A 16,606-nucleotide genomic window follows, 5' to 3' on the forward strand; every position below is an offset into this window, starting at 1 on the left:
CATCTTCCTTAAGGTCTAGCAAAGCCACTCCTGAGGCTTTAACTACTCTTATGCACAGAAGATTGCTAAAAATAACCCATCTGGGGAGGCTCAGACATATAAAGCCCCTATTTAAAGAAAAATAAAAGAGTGCCCATTCCCCCAAATTTTTGGAACTATTTGTCATCAGATATGCCATTGGAAATATGTTCCCATTTTCTTTTTTGATGACTCAAGAATGGATTTCCCAGAATAAATTGCCACGCAGAGCAGAACTTTTTGGTATAGTTATTTCACTACTGATTTTGGTCCACTCTTTATTGCCTTCAGGAGAAGCGTGTCAGGAATTGCTTAAGATTGTTAGTATTATTGACCTTGGCTTACCTTTTGGCTTCGTAACCCTGTGTAAACTCAACACGTCCATCTCTGTTGAGACTTATGCAAAACTACTGTGAACATCAAGACCATCAAGTATTGTTTGGTGAATCTTTCCAGTGGGTGAAATAGGGATGTGTTTTGCCCCACTTCTCATTAACTTGCACCTTAACGACTTGGTATTTATTTTTGGTGAACTGAACACCTCCCGTTTCTTCTTACTCATACATTGGAAAGAAACATTCTATGTGCTGATAAAATTCTCTTACTGGCATGAACTAGGTCAAGCCTTTATAGAAAACCTACCCTCTGGCTAATTAGTCTTTGACTGAGTAGATTGAGATTTCTACATCCAGATCATTAATGTTGTAAACATTCCTCTAAATTTAACCAATGTTTAAATATATGTAGCAAGCAATGTATTCAATTATCTAGGATACAATTTGGTTAATTGGAGGGTTCATTAAGAAGTTCCATTAAACAAAATTATGATTCTTTGGGTACAGCACCAACTTTAACGCATTTACATTTTTAATGTATTTAAGCTACATGATCAGACCTAGACATTTGAGACTTCCATCAATAATTCTTCCTATGTCAGTGGGTATCCAAAACAATTTTCCAAGGAAAACCTTTACCTTGCATGCCAGGCTTCCTTCCTCCAGCCTCTGGGGAAGACAAAGTGACAATATATTCAGACACGTTTTTTAATTCATGACAAGATATCAGTATTAACGCAAATGCAATTAGCTGTTGACGTATGGTTCTCCTTTAAAAATGTTGATACAGGGGAACCTGGGTGGCTCAGTGAGTTAAGTGTCCGACTTCGGCTCAGGTCATGATCTCGCGGTCTGTGAGTTCGAGCCCCACATTGCCTCCGTGCTGACAGCTCAGAGCCTGGAGCCTGCTTCGGATTCTGTGTCTCCCTCTCTCTCTCTGCCCCTCCCCCACTTGCACTCTGTCTCTCTCAAAAATAAATAAATACATATATTTTTTAAAAAAGAATACTGTTCTCTATAATCACATGATACCCTCTTTATGAGAACCCACAGAAGAATTGTCTTTCAAATCTCAGTACCAAGGATAGTTATAACCCCAAATAGCACTTCTGTCCTAGGAATACTGCGAATCAAATGTTTCCCACTTTGCGGTGGGTCATAGAAAACTCGGAGACGCCTACCTCTAGCAATAGGTAAAGGCACCTGTGTGTGTGTGTGTGTATGTGTGTCTACACCTCGGACCTTAAGTTTTTCGAAACTTCTATTTCTGTTCTCCACTGACTGTTCTCCACTTCTGTTCACCACTCTGAAAATTCCCCACTTAAAAAATTTTTTTTAACTTTATGGTGTGCCGTATCTTTGAAAACTGCCTCAGACTGGTTAGTTTTCATATCTGAGAGCATAAAAATAAGCAAAAAAAAAAACCCAAAAACTAAATAGATTATGAGTGTCAATCCTTAGCCTTGAACTGTCTCCCTGCCTCCACACTTTGATTGTTTACCAGCCTTCCCTCCTCAATCTTTCCAGAAGCACCTCAAATTCAACATGGAAAGAATTAGGCTCGTGTCGTTTAGTTCTCTTCATTCATTCAGCACCATCGCAAATGGCACATCGTCAGTGGCTAAAGACCTGAGTGTTGTCTTCGACAATCCGCACCCTCCTCCCCACAAGTCTGCCACTCATCCTGCTTGATTATAGCTTCGAAATGTGTCCAATCTGTCCCAGCTGTCCTGCTTCACGTCTGTGTCATTTCTCACCTTAAACTATTAAATTGGCTCTTATTTCTTACTCCAGCCACTAAATTGACTTTTATTTGAGTTTCCCCAGGCTAACTATCCCTCTTTCAAGCCCTCGTCTCTAAGCAGTTTTAAAATATCTTGCGGAGAACTTTCAAACACACATCTAACTGATATGTCGGCCTCACCAATCTACACTTATGAAATGAATAAATAATAGGTAAATAAAAAACTAAGGGGTGGTTTGGACCACTTTCGGTTTTTTCCCCCAAACTTAAATGACCATAAACTTTATTTTCTTGGGTTTTTTAAAAATGTGTCAAGGTTTTATTTAACTTCTAGTTAGCCAGTTTAGACTACTTTCCATCTTCTTATATGATCAGACTTGAATCATGCCAGTCATAAACTCTCCAGAAAGCCCACAGGCTACACAGCAGTATACAGACTGGCCATGGAGAACCAAGGCATAGGCAAGGGCAGGGGGTGTTCATGACAACCTCAGGGGAACAGAATCAAAACTGAGTCAGAGGGACACGTGCAACACTCGATCGAGAGCAAAGGCCAAGACCACGGTGAACACGGTGGACTGGGGTCACACCGAATTAGTGAGTAGGGGACTTGAATGGAGGGGCCTCCTGACAGGCGGGAGGAGAGACCCATGTGCCATAAAGGAACCTCATCAGGACTGGTGAGAGTTAGAGGAAGGGGTGGGATTGACCAATCCCAATCTCTGGACTCAGTAGGCAGAGAAAGTGGGCGGGGCAAAAAAGGAGCCATGTTGGAGGCTATAACTTGACTCCTTCCCAAGAAAGTTACCCAGGATTTCTTCCCTTGGGAGCTTCCCACTGAGATACCAATTCCAGTCTTTTTTTTTTTTTTAAGTTTATTTATTCTGAGGGAGGGAGGGGCAGAGAGAGAGAGAGAAAGAGAATCCCAAGCAGGCTCCAGGCTATCAGTGGAGAGCCCAACGCGGAGCTCAATCCCACCGACTGTGAGATATTGACCTGAGCTGAAATCAAGTCAGATGCTTAACCGACTGGACGCCCAGGCACCCCAATGAGACACCAATTCAAATTTGAAAAGAACTTAAACAATAAGATGCAGAAATGGCTCTTCATCAATTAAGGGCTTTTTCAAATTTTGTCTGAGCAGATAGTGTTATTTCTTTGGGAATCCAGAGGAAAGCATGCTGCTTCCCAATCCTCCCTAGGATCAGGCCAAGAGAATTAGTTGACCAGATGTTCAACCAGGACATATATTTATTTCCAATTCAACTCAAGGCAATAAGCAGTGATTTGGGGCCTCTGGTATGTAGGCAGTTGCTAAGTTGGGCCACCCCAATCCAACACAGTGGTGTTGGAATGCCAGGAGTGAAGACCTGTCAAAGATCTCTGTGTCCCAACCTCACCAGAACCTAGAAGAATATTATGAGAAATATCATCAATCCACAGAATCCCCATTTTGGATGTCCATCTGGCCTGCAGCCCGGAAGTGATATTTTGGTATTGCCCACATCACCCTCCCCCAGCCATACACTATGTGGCAAATGGACAGTGGTGGGCTTCAGGGAATAGTAGCATAATGAACAATGGCCCTCCCAACCTAACCCTGTTTCGTCATCTCCCACTAACTCCTCAGGTCACTTCAGTCTGGCTCTCCCAAGGTCCCCACAGACCTTCTAAAAAGGTCCAGTAATGTTTTTCCTTTATTTGATCCAAATGTAATTGTCAGAAATCCAGATGTCTCCCTTGACTTCTCACTCTTCCTCACCTCGTCCAGCGTCTGCTCAATTACCAAAGTGAGTCTACCCTCTAAGAATCTCTACATTCTGCCCAGTTCTATCATCTGCCCTAGACCATTATTCCAGGGACCGGGTATCACTGGTTGTTTTCTTGTTCCGATCCAATCCATTTCACAGAGAAACCAGGGCCATCTTTCTAAAATGCAAATATGATCAAACCTTTGTCATAAAACTTCAGTCGTTCATCAGTGCCCTTAAAACAACTTCAAACCACCGTGGCTTAGAAGGCCCTGCAGAGTCTAGATGAGGGTAACTCTCTCAGGTTCATCTCTCGTGTTCTAGCCACAAATGAATTATTTCAGTTTCTCGAACAGTTCTTTGCCTGGAACTCTTCCTGTCCTGTAACCTTTCCTGCTCCTGACCACCTTTAATGTCAGCTTCTCTGTACAGTCCTAGGAGCTCCTGGACCACCCACTGCATCCGGTTCCTCCGCCTTCAGAACACTTGTTCTCATATTGTCTATTTTCTTGTTATCTCCCCCAAAAGCCTGTAAGTGCAACATCAGGGACCATATGGGTCTTGCCGACCATCGCGTGTCTAGTGCCTCACAGAGGGCTAGACACATAGAACACAAAGGAATTCCAACGCCAAGTTGGGATTCACGTTTTTACTTTGGTCTTGTTTGGGGGATGCTGATGGGCTCATGACAGCACAAACAGACTGGTCGGCATGTAGGTCTGAGCTAATAAGGAACAAAGTGTTTACGTGGACTGAAAGCTTTCCCTACCCCGAAGTTCAGAAAGCTTGGCATTGCAGAGTGCTGTCCGATATGATCATTGTTTAGGAATACTTATATCCTCATTAGCTCAGGCTGCTAGACCAAAGTAGACTAGGGGGACTTGAACAATAGACACTTATTTCTTACAGTTCTGGGAGCTGGAAAGTCCAAGATCAAGGGGTTGGCAGATTCTGTTCCTGGTAAGAAGCCACTTCCTGGCGCATAGACTGCTGCCTTCTCACTGTGTGTTCACCATGGCTCTTTCTGAGTCCTAGAGAGTGAGAAAGAGAAAGCAAGCTCAGGTCTCTTCTTTAAGGGCACTAATCCCATCTTGAGGACCCCACCCTCATGACCTATCTAAACCTACTTACCCCCCGCAAAGCCCCACCTCCAAAGACCATCACATCGGGGATTAGGGCTTCAACATATGAATTTTGGGGGTGACACAATTCAGTTCTAGCAATTTACAACAGCCCTCCATTTTCAAGTCTGAAATTTCACTTTCTTTTCACTGAACCTAATTAGATACATAACATTTTTACAGATTTCTTTGGATTCATACCTCCTTGGGAGCACGGCAATGATGGGCAGTTGCTAAAAAACAAAAGTCTAGTTAATTTCTAAGCTAACGAATTCAATTGTTAAACATGTCTTCAATAAGAAAAGAAATTTAGGGCAATTAGAAAGCTAGGAAGTCTGTGCCAAAAGCAGCAATTGATTTTAAAAAAAAAAAGCAGCAGATAAAACAATGTCCTGGAAATGTCGTAACAGGTAAAGGTATTATATTTCGGAGCTGCTGATCCCCAAAATGTTTCGAATGAGATTCACCACCTCATATGTACTTCAGTATCAAGTCAATTTAATTCAGTCACATTTGGCCAACAGCAGCGCCTTTATTTACAGATCGACTCTCATGATAATTTTAAACAGAACCAGATATTCAGGGGCGCCTGGGTGGCTCAGTCAGTTGAGCGTCTGACTCTCGATCTCAGCTCAGGTCATCTCACAGTTGGTGCCATTGAGCCCCCAAACTGGGCTCTGCACTGACAGCACGAAGCCTGCTTGGGGTTCTCTCTCTCCCTCTCTCTCTCTCTCTCTCTCTCTGCCCCTCCCTGGCTCATGCACTCTCTCTCTCTCCCTCCCTCTCTCTCTCTCTGTAAAAAAATGAAAACTTTAAAAAAAAAAAGAAGTGACATTCAATGATATTTTGGAAAATATATTCAAGTGGGCTTACAGAGAATGAATGCAGATTCTTGCCATTTTCCATGCAATGCCACTCTGGAAGAAGGACCAGTGAGATGGGAGAACAGGTGCAGGGACTAGATACCCAATGGGATCCTCTGGTTTGCTGTGGCCTTCATGTGTATGGCTGATTTCTAATGAGAAAATAGGTAGGGAGGAGTTTTGGAAAGAAACCTGCACGTGACCTCTATCAAAATAAAGCACCTGCCAGCTTCTTCCCCACTAACAAATTTCCTCATTTTGAGCATGGCCACACCTGGCTTACTGATGCCTAAACTCAACCTAGAATTCTGGGCTTCCTAGCACCTTTTACACCTGAGTTTCTCCAGGGACTACACCACTTGGTAAGATGAAGGGTAGTCTAGGCAAGTTGAAGGTACGGATGGGGCAGGGCGAGGACCGTGCATGGAAGGCACAAAATAATCAATGTCTGGTTCGACCTTCTCTCTTCTTTCCTCCCTCATCCTCAAGCCCCCATCACCAACTCTGTTTCATTGATATGTATTATAGGCTGAGTTGGGTCTCTCCAAGGTTCATCTATTGAAGCCCTAATCCTTAATCCCTCGAGTTTTGACTATATTGGAAGATAATCATCTTTCAAGAAGTGATTAAGTTAAAATGAGGTCTTTAGGGTGGACCTTAATCCAATGTAAGAAGAAATTTGGACACAGCAAGGATGCATACACACATAAGAAAGACTGTGTGAGGACACAGAGAGAAGACGGCCATCTCAAGCCAAGAGAGACCTCAGAAGAAACCAACCCTGCTGGCACCTGGATCTTGGATTTACAGCTTCCAAAACTACGAGAAAATAAATTGCTGTTGCTTGAGCCACCCAACTGTGTTTTGTTATGGAAGTCCTAGCAAACTAACACAGTGTGTTTGATCCAATCTTAGCATGAAACTTAATGTTTTATTCTTTTTTTTTTTTAATATTAAACAGCTTTCAAGCAGTTTGTTTCCAACCAGTTCTCACGGACGCACTCCATCACAGAGATGACAACACGTGCGAAGTCCCTGAGGCAGAAGAGGCGGCAGATTTAGGAAACTGCATGTAGCTCAGTCAGAGGCAGCCCTGTGATAAGGTGAACCAGGGTGACTCCACAACCCTGAAATGTGCAAGAGTCTCTAAAGACCCCAGAGAATCAGCAGCATTCAGTTATTGGCTATCAGGTTCCCACTGCATTCACATAACTGCAGTTTGTGTCAATTACATATGTACATATGTTTGCAGTTATTGTTTTAAAAGAGAGTATGATCTGAGGCATTTCACCAGCACAGTTCACTGAATTGAATATCCTTATATCTTTACTTAGAACGAATGCACGTCAAAACTGCATGTGACTTCAGTAGAAGAGCAGATACCAAAACAGAGGCGCCTGGGTGGCTCAGTTGGTAAAGCGTCCGACTTCAGCTCAGGTCATGATCTTGCGGTTCGTGAGTTCGAGCCCCGTGTCAGGCTCTGTGCCGACAGCTCAGGGCCTGGAGCCTCTTTTGGATTCTGTGTTTCCCCCTCCCATGTTCATGCTCTGTCTCTCAATAATATAAAAGTTAAAAAAAAAAATTTTTAAGAGCAGTTACCAAAACATGCACTCTTATGAATGCACATCTCTGATTTATAATCAGACTGACTGATTCAAAAACAAATTTCAATAATCAGAAGGCTGGGATGCCTTAATCGCGAATGAGACACAAAGAGAGTGGAATGTCTAAATTAAAAAAAGAGTCAATAGGTCTTCTGAATACAGGCAATCAGTAAAATAAAAGCTAAAGCTTGCTGAGGGTCTCATCTTCATCAGATGATTGAACCAAATGGGAAGGGGGTCAAATATAATGATTAATCCTTTACATTCATAGACAAACATATTAGACTTAAATATCTTCATGGAGAGCTTAGGTGGCTCAGTCAGTTAAGTGTCTGACTCTTGATTTCAGCTCAGGTCATGATCTCGTGGTTTGTCAAATTGAGTCCCACGTCAGACTCTGAGCTGACAGCAAAGAGGTTCTACCTCTCTCTCTGAGCCTCCCGAGCTCACACATGTATGTGCACTCTCTGTCTCTCTCTCTCAAAATAAACAAACATGTTTTAAAAAATAAATAAAATAAATGTCTTCTTAAAATTTAATGGGTAGCCAATTAGGAGAAAAAAACGGACAACAAAGTTCAAAGTGAAACAGAATCAGCGAAACATATAACAAACGAAGAACACAAAACAAAAGGCAAGAGTAGGACCAACTACACAATTTATCCACAAAATAATTATTAAATTTAACTTGCTCACTAAAACAAAATGAGAACGACAACAACACCACCACCACCGACAAAACAAGTGAAACAGAATTTGCAGGACACAGAACAGTTAAAAGCATTGACAGATCAATACGGCACCAATGATAAAAAAGAAAGCTGAAGTGAAAGACTTCTATTAGTATCAGATAAAATAAACATATGGGGCAAGGAGAGATATTTTACGTCGATAAAAAATGTTCAATTTAACAATAACCTATGTACATGACAACAAAATTTCAAAATAGTTAGAAACACTACAAGAAAATGTAAAATTCGCAGATCGACCTCCCTCACAAATCAACTAATTTACGTAAATTCAAATAAGGAAGGACGTGAGGTATCTGAATAACCTTGCAACACAACAAAATTTGACCTTGCAAATTGAAGTATACCAGAATACACCATCCCCAAATACACCTCTTTGGCATATGGATTATTTTGAGCCCAAGACCACTGAGAATCAGCAAAGGGAAAGTTCCCTACCGTGTTTCACCCATCTATAGGTCTGTCTTCATGCCAGTGCCATACTCTTCATGACTCTAGCTTTGTAGTTAAGCTTTGAAAGCAGAAAATGTGAGTCTTCTAACTTTGCTCTTTTTCAAGATTGTTTTGGCTATTCGGAGTCTCTTGAGAGTCCATATAAATTTTAGAGCGGATTTATCTATTTCTGCAAAAAATACCATTGAAATTTTGATTGGGATTTCATCAAATCTGTAAATCTCTTTGGATTGTATTGACATCTTAATAACATCAAATCTTCCAATCCTTGAATACGGGACGTCTTTCCATTTATTCGTCTTTAATTCCTTTCCACAACGTTCTGTAGTTTTCAGTGTACAAGCACCTCCTTGATTAAGCATATTCCTAAGCATTTTGTCTCTTTAATACTCTTGTAAGTAGAACTGCTCTCTTAGTATTTTTTTTTTATATTGTTCTTGGTGCCTAGAAAAAGGACTAGTTTTTGTGTGTTGATTCTGCTTCCTACAACTTCACTGAATTCATTTATTAGTTCTATCTTTTTTGTGGTCTCGTTAGGATTTTCTACATATATAAGATCACGTCATCTGCTAATAGAGATAAGTTTACCTCTCTCTTTCCAATCTGGCTGTCTTTTGTATCTTTTTATTGCTCTGGCTAGGACTTCCAGTACTATGTTGAAATGGGGTCCATCAAATTTTATATTCTACCCCATAATATAGCTGCTGTGGTCTGAATGTTTGTGTCCCCCCAAAGTTCATGTTAAAATCCTACCCTTCAAGATGGTAGTACTAGGAGTTGGGGCCTTTGGGGGATGAGCAGGTCACAAAGATGGATTAGTACCATTCTAAAAGAGCCCCGAGAAAGACCTCTTGCCCCCTTCACCCTATGAGGCCACAACAAAAAAATGGCTTCCCCGGGAACAAAGAAGAGAGTTCTCACCAGACACCAAATCCGCTAGTAGTGGGATCTTGGGCTTCCTATTCTAAACTGTGAGAACTAAATGTTTATTGTTTATAAGCCACTCACTTTATGGTACTTGTGTTATAGCAGCCCAAGAGGACTAAGACTACACCCGTGTTTGTTTTACATGAAAATAACACGTTCTCTGCCAAATCTTCCCATAAAATCGACACACTAGAATGAAGGACTATGTTTATGCTGTGCCTTAATCTATCTCTCTGGCGATATGCTGGAGGTAGCAACTTCTGTCAACTAAAGAATTTTGATTAATAAATCTCTAGCATGCAAAACACCGGTATCCTGAAATTGACCCTGGGGGGGGGGGGGGGGCGGGGAGCATTACTGCCACAGAAACCAACATCACACTGCAGTGAGGGCACTTTTTCCCAGACAGCCCATTGGAAGACATTTATAAGCACAGGCCTGCCCGGGCACCCCTCATCTGGCCTGACAGCTGTCAGAAACCCCAGTAGCAGATGAATAATCATGTGTCAAATTTCTCGCTGCTTTTCTCCACTGCAAAAAAAATCTCTGCATTTATTCACCCACCCATTCTTGGGATTCTACCCTAACTTTAATCTTTGCCTCTTTCTTGCTCTTTCTCCCCTATATAAATATATATATATACATATATATATTTAAATAAATAAGTATACTATATATATATACTATATATACTATATATACTATGTATAGTATATATACTATATATAGTTAAATATATATATTTTAAAAATATTTTAAAAATTTTAAAATATTTTAAAAATATTTTTAAAATATATATATTTAACTATATATAGTTAAATCTCCCTCATTTAAAAAAAAGAGAAAAAATCCTTCAATATTTCAACCCCCTCAAGAAAAAAAATGAGAAAATAGATGAAACATATGCCTGCAGAGCCTAAAAACAAAACAAACAAAACCAATGGATATTCTGAGGCTGCAATGTTTTAATATATATTACTGAGGCACCAAAAAAATCCTTTCTAAGCACTGATGAGGGAATATAAGATTTCAAAATAAAGAGAATTTTTTGTTACTTTTAAGTGGCCAGGGGCAAATCAGTAGAGAAAGAATATTTTGTGAGTAATTTATAAGGCTTCAAATGTTTTGTAGATGCTTACAGTGTTTAAATCACAAGATTTTTCTTCCCCCAGTTCTAAATATTTTACATGGTTTCCATTAACATACAAAAAACATAAAATGAATAGAAATAGTCCTCTTTCTTTTCCAGTGATCTACTCATTCTCAATCAGAGGTAACTAATGGTAACAATCTCTCATGAATTCTACTAAATGTTGTCTGTGCTTATATTAGCATATTTACAAATATCCCATACTATATATTCTGTTCTGAAACTTGCATTTTAACACAATAATGTATTTTACTGACACCTTCCCAATGTCAATACATAGTTGAGATCTAGTATTCTTTTTAACAGCTGAATAGTATATTCCACTATGTGAATATATCATCATTTATTTGATCCATTGTTATTATGGATAAATGGATTGTTTCTGAATGTTTGCTGCCATAAACAATATTGCAATACTTGTTCTTAAATATTTGTGCTTATGTGAGCATTTCCTAGACATTTAATGGTGAAATCTTAAATGTGGGTAGACAGTCCACAGCAGAATTCTTCTGAAAATGTACCAGTTTGTAATCTTACAATAAGGGTAATAGAGTACTTTTAGCCAGACATTCTCACCAATTCTGGGTATTATTGCTTCATCCTTGTCAATATGGAAAACATAGTAAGTTTTTTTTTTTTTAATCAAGCTAAATGATGACCTCTGAAATGGTACTTTAAAAAAATTTTTTAATGTTTATTTATTTTTGAGAGTGAGAGAGACAGAGCATGAGCAGGGGAGGGGCAGAGAGAGAGGGAGACACAGAATTCGAAGCATCTCTGAGCTGTCAGCACAGAGCCCGACAAGGGGCTTGAACTCACGGACCGTGAGATCATGACCTGAGCCGAAGTCGGATGCTTAACCAACTGAGTCACCCAGGTGCCCCTGGAATAGTACTTTAAATCCTCACGTGTGTCACAAACAAGACAAAGATGTCTCCTTCCACCAGTCCTTTCAACATCACATTGGAAGTCCTAACTAATGCAATAAGACAAGAAAAGGAAATAAAATGTATTCTGATTGGGAAGTGTCTTAGTTTGGGCTGCTATAACAGACTGGGTATTCTGGCTTACAAACAATAAAAATTTATTTCTTGCAGTTCTGAAGACCAGAAGTCTAAGATCAGGGTCCCCAAGAATCAGGTTCTGGTGAGGACCGTCTTCCCAGTTGCAGACTGCTATCTCTGTATTCTCATATGGCTGCCAAAGAGCTAGAGTGCTCTTTGGGGTCCCTTAAGGACCCTGATCCCATTCAAGAGGACTCTACCTGCATGAGTTAATTACCTCCCCAAAGTTTCACATCCTAATACCACTATCTGGTGGGGTGGGGGGTTGTTATGATTTCAACATATGAATCTGGAGGGACACAAACATTCAGTCCATGACAGGAAGGGAGAATGTAAAACTCTTTGGTCACAGGTGACATAATCGTCAATGTAGAAAATCTGAAAGAATTGATCAAAAAAACCTCCTAGAACTAATGAGTAATTATATCAAGGAGGCAGGATACAAGGTTCATAAAGAAAATCATTTTCCTACATAACTGGCAATGAACAAGGGAAATTTGAGGTGGAAAACACAATACCCTTTATAATTAGCACTCAAAAAAATACTGTTTGTCGCACCATGCCCTGAGATGAACTTTGCCACTAATGTTTTATTCTTTATAAGTTGATTTAGTTACTGTTACTGGGAAGTTTCAAGTTAAATTGAGGTCAAGTATTTTTTTTTCCTTTACAATCAAAAATCATTAAGAGACTGACGTTAGTATCTATCAACCAAAATCCATTCAACACCTCTCTCAGCTGAAAGTAATTTTTTTTTTTTTTGCAAAGGACTGACAAAAATAACGAACCATTATATGTGTATAAGAGAAAGCAAGAAACATGTGCCCTTAGACACAGAAAAAGAAAAGTATCTCTGACTCACTCTGCAGTTGGACACACCTTTAAAATAACTTCCTAGGAAACTGGCTTATGTTCTTCAGGCTATGCCTACATTTGGAGCCAACTCAGAACAATCTTCCCGGCCACAAGCCACCACAACGACTGCACAAGGACACTACTCAGCCCCTCAAAGCTCCTCCTCTTTTTCCCCCAGACACTTCCTAGAAAATGCCAATAATTTAATAACAGCCCCAGACTGAGCTCTTACTCCACAATCCAAAACCTAGTCTAGCTCTTTCCATCTTAACCTGAAAGAAAGAAGAAAAGAAAGAAAGAAACAAAGAAAGAAGAAAGAAAGAAAGAAAGAAAGAAAGAGGAAGAAGGAAAGAAAGGAAGGAAGGAAGGAAGGAAGGAAGGAAGGAAGGAAGAAGGGCACTCCATGTGTCTTTGGTGCCTCTGCTGTGGATATACTAGACAGTTTAAATACTTATAATACAAGTTACTAGTTTACAGAATTTTTCTCCTCCCGGGAACTTTCAGTCCCCAAGACTTGTTCTTAGCCTAAACTACATATTCGTTGAATCAACAAATGAAAGAACAGATGGAAGGATGAATGAATAGCCGTCTGGACATCTGCCAGGTCCCCCAAACATAATCTGAGAGGAACTCTAAACGTAAGAATGGTTACAGTTTTTAAGAGAGAGTTTGAAGTACCCTCCTAGCTGGGCTGCAGAGGACATTTGCACATTGTTCGGTCATCGCAGGGGGGGTGGGGGTGGGGCGCCCTGCTGTAAACTCAGTACTTTCGAACAATGAATTGCATGAATTAGTTCAGAGGTAAAAGAGCTCTAGGAAAGACATTCATACTAACTAAGTGTAGGGAAATGACCTTAGAGCAAAAAATGAAATCATCTCACAGTGACGTCTTCCCACCATAACTGGGTTGGTTCTACTCCTTTCTCCAGCGCTCTCCTGCCAACAGGGAGGGCTGTGCCAAGGCCACTTCACTCGCCAAGAAGGGTCCTAGGGGACACAGGGGACCCAAGCAGGAGCAATCGGACTGCGTCCCAACGTCATTCAAACCGGAACTATCTCCTTCGGTCCTGGCTGTTAAGCGGGGAGTCAAGAGAGGTCCCGGCAGCTGCTGCCCTAAGAAGGAACTGGAAGTTCCTGAAGAAGCAGAAAAGTGAGCTGGAGGGAACTCGGCCAGTGTCGTCTCCACCTGCAGCAAACTGCAAAACTACCACGGCTCTTCCCTGTGAGATGAGCCCCGGACCCGCTAGGATGCAAAATAAAATTACGGGGCCTCTCGTTCAAAGGCAGGGAAAGGGTGTCGTGGAAGGTACTAAACTATAACGCATTTGCCTTTTCTTCCGCGGTCTTTTTCAGGCTCCGTCGCGATGTTTTTTATTTGGCGACTATCGCACTCCCTGGGGCGCGGGGATCCGGGCGAGGCAGCCCCGACCGTCCGGGCTCTCGAGCCGGGGCTCGAGTGCGGGGTCCCACCCCCAGGTGGCCCTAAACCAGCTCCGATCTCCCAGGCCCAGCGCTGGCTTCCGCGCCAGGATGCGCCGCGCGGCCGAAAGGAGGCGGGCGACAGGTTCACCTCCGCCTAGAGCGCACAGCGCCGCCAGCCGGGGGAGGACGGACAGCGACCGCCCCGCGCCACGGCCACGTGCGCCCAACCCCGCGGCTCCCGCTCCCGCTTCGCTTCGGCACCCGGGGACCCGCCTGTGGCCGAGGCCCCGGAGGTGACTCCGCTCGGAGGGAGATAGGAGATCAAGTACTGTATACCCAGTGAAATTTGGGTGTCAGATCGTTGTGCGGTCTAGCTCGTGCAATGTCTGAGACAGAGGGACACTTAAAAATGATTCATTGGTATCTGAAATTCAGACGTAACTGGGCATCCTGTTTCGGTTTGGTTTTGCTTCATTTTTGCTAAATGTGGCGATCCCAGGCCTGGGCACCAGGGACTGGGGAAGTGGGCGGTGGAGAGCGCATCCTGGGGAGGGGGGAGGGGGGAGGGGGGAAGGGTGGGGTGGGGGGTGGGGGGGCTATGAGCCAAAGCTCCAAGCCTCTGGGCCAGTCTCCATTGTCTTATCAGATTTCACTTACGAAGACAAATTCAAAGGTAAAATTATTAAGAATATCAATGGCAACCACAGAGCGTTAAACCCAAGGGCAGCGCCCTCCTGAGTGTGGGACCCTGCACCGTGCCTGGGTCACAAAGTGCGTGAAGCTCCCGGAATGAGCCCCTCTGAACTCTTTCCACCTAAGCTAGTCTGAGTTGAGTTCTGCCACTTGCTCACAAGAGGATTCTGATGAATATACCAAGAATCATATTGGAAACCCAAAGGCCGAAATTATGCATTTACAGCAGCAATGGCACTGGTAAGATAGATAGTTTCGTGATAAATTTTGATTCTCTGCTCTAAGGAAAATATTTCTTCCTAAGTCTTCCTGGAGCTGTACTGTACTCAAGAAATACTGAAGAATTCTTCCTGGTCCTTATTTCTTTTCCAATCTCCATGCAGAATATCACCCTCCTGTCTCAACAATAATAAATGTCATCATTAATTAGACCAAGTTTATTAAATTATACTCATATTACCTCCTGGAGAATTTTTTCATGTGATTTAAAAGGCTTTCTTCCTCGTCTCATCAGCAACAAATTATCTCTGAAGGTGATTTTCCTATTTTCATTTCTCCAGCAAATCCTGAGGGTACACCCTCCTTGTGGCTTACATCACTCTGGCACAAACTATAGATTCTGCTAAAACTTCATCTGTAAGGAATTTTGAACCGGAAAGCCTGCCTCTCCTGTGGTCCCCCCCCCCCCCCCCCCCCCCCCGCTTCAGGGAAAACTGCGTGAATCAAAAAGGAAAATATTGAGCCGAAGTCGTTTGTCAACACAAACGTGTAGTGTTAGGTGGCACATTCTACGAGAAGCCAAGGGGATTTTAACCAGCTCACAATCCAAGGGAATGGCGTTACTGACTATTTAATAATTGTCCTTTCATTGCTTATCTCCATTCTTAAGATGGATTTCCAGACGGTTGAAATCAATATGTCTCCTTCAGATTTATAAGAGAGTTCAGTGCTGCTGACCCTGGGCCTTACTGGTCACATAGCAATAATGATGGAAGAGCGAGACTGGCAAGTCGAGAGGAGGGAAGAGCCTTCCAGTCTTTTGATTTAATTCTCTGGGGCCTCCCGATGGATATCAGAGTAATAAGAAAATAATGCCACGAGTTCATAAAATTAATAAACCGTCTCCAACAAATTTGATAGCCCTGTTTTTAAGATTAACAGAATTTGTGAATAACAGGGAAACAACAGATGTTCTCATTTGGAAGTTCATGAGCGTATCAAATATAACCGATTTTTAAGAATTTCCTTGCAAAATGATGAGGAAGCCATCAATCATAGAAGGATACTAAAATGGCCATGGCTGTGACGCCAAACAACTAGACGACTCATTAATTTGGAGGGAGAAAAATATTGTGTTTTTTGATAGGCTCTTTCTGGAACAGTCTTCGGGTCTTTATCAGAGAATGTTCACGTCACCCACATCATCGCCTTTTGCCAATGTTCATTGGTGTGTATTAACCTTCTGTTCCCCTTCCCACCTGGCTGCGCAGTTTCATCAACTAACGTTTTCCTTTGTTTTTCAGCTGCATTCCACTTAGGAATGGTTAACAAGGAGCTGAGCAAATCCCGCGTTCCTTTACAAGGAGAGAAAAAAATCCATGTTTTCATCAACTCTGGCTGCTGGAACAAAATACCATAGGCTGTGTGTTGTAAACAACAGACATTTATTTCTTAGTTTCAGAGGCTGGAAACTCCAAAATGGAGGTGCCAACTTGTTGGTTTCCTAGTGAGAGCCCGCTTCTGGTTTGCAACGGTGGCCTTCTCGTAGCTTCACAGGAGAGAGAGAGAAAGCTAGCCATCTTCCTCTTCCCATAAGGATACCAATTCCATCGCGAAGCTCCACCCTCATGACCTCATC

At 42.0% G+C, this 16,606-nt stretch overlaps 1 long non-coding RNA gene across 1 annotated transcript; it reads right to left on the minus strand.

Annotated features, from left to right (window-relative positions):
* Positions 1-954: 954 nt before the first annotated feature.
* LOC132664784 (uncharacterized) lies at positions 955-5,961 on the minus strand. The gene is made up of 3 exons (XR_009603833.2): positions 5,843-5,961; positions 4,756-4,879; positions 955-1,022 (listed from the first exon to the last, which is right to left on the minus strand). It is a non-coding gene; the product is annotated as an uncharacterized LOC132664784 (long non-coding RNA).
* Between the last annotated feature and the right edge of the window lie 10,645 nt (positions 5,962-16,606).

The sequence above is a fragment of the Panthera onca genome, chromosome F2 (assembly GCF_046562875.1).
Source record: "Panthera onca isolate mPanOnc1 chromosome F2, mPanOnc1 haplotype 2, whole genome shotgun sequence".
NCBI classification, from domain to species: Eukaryota; Metazoa; Chordata; class Mammalia; order Carnivora; family Felidae; genus Panthera; species Panthera onca.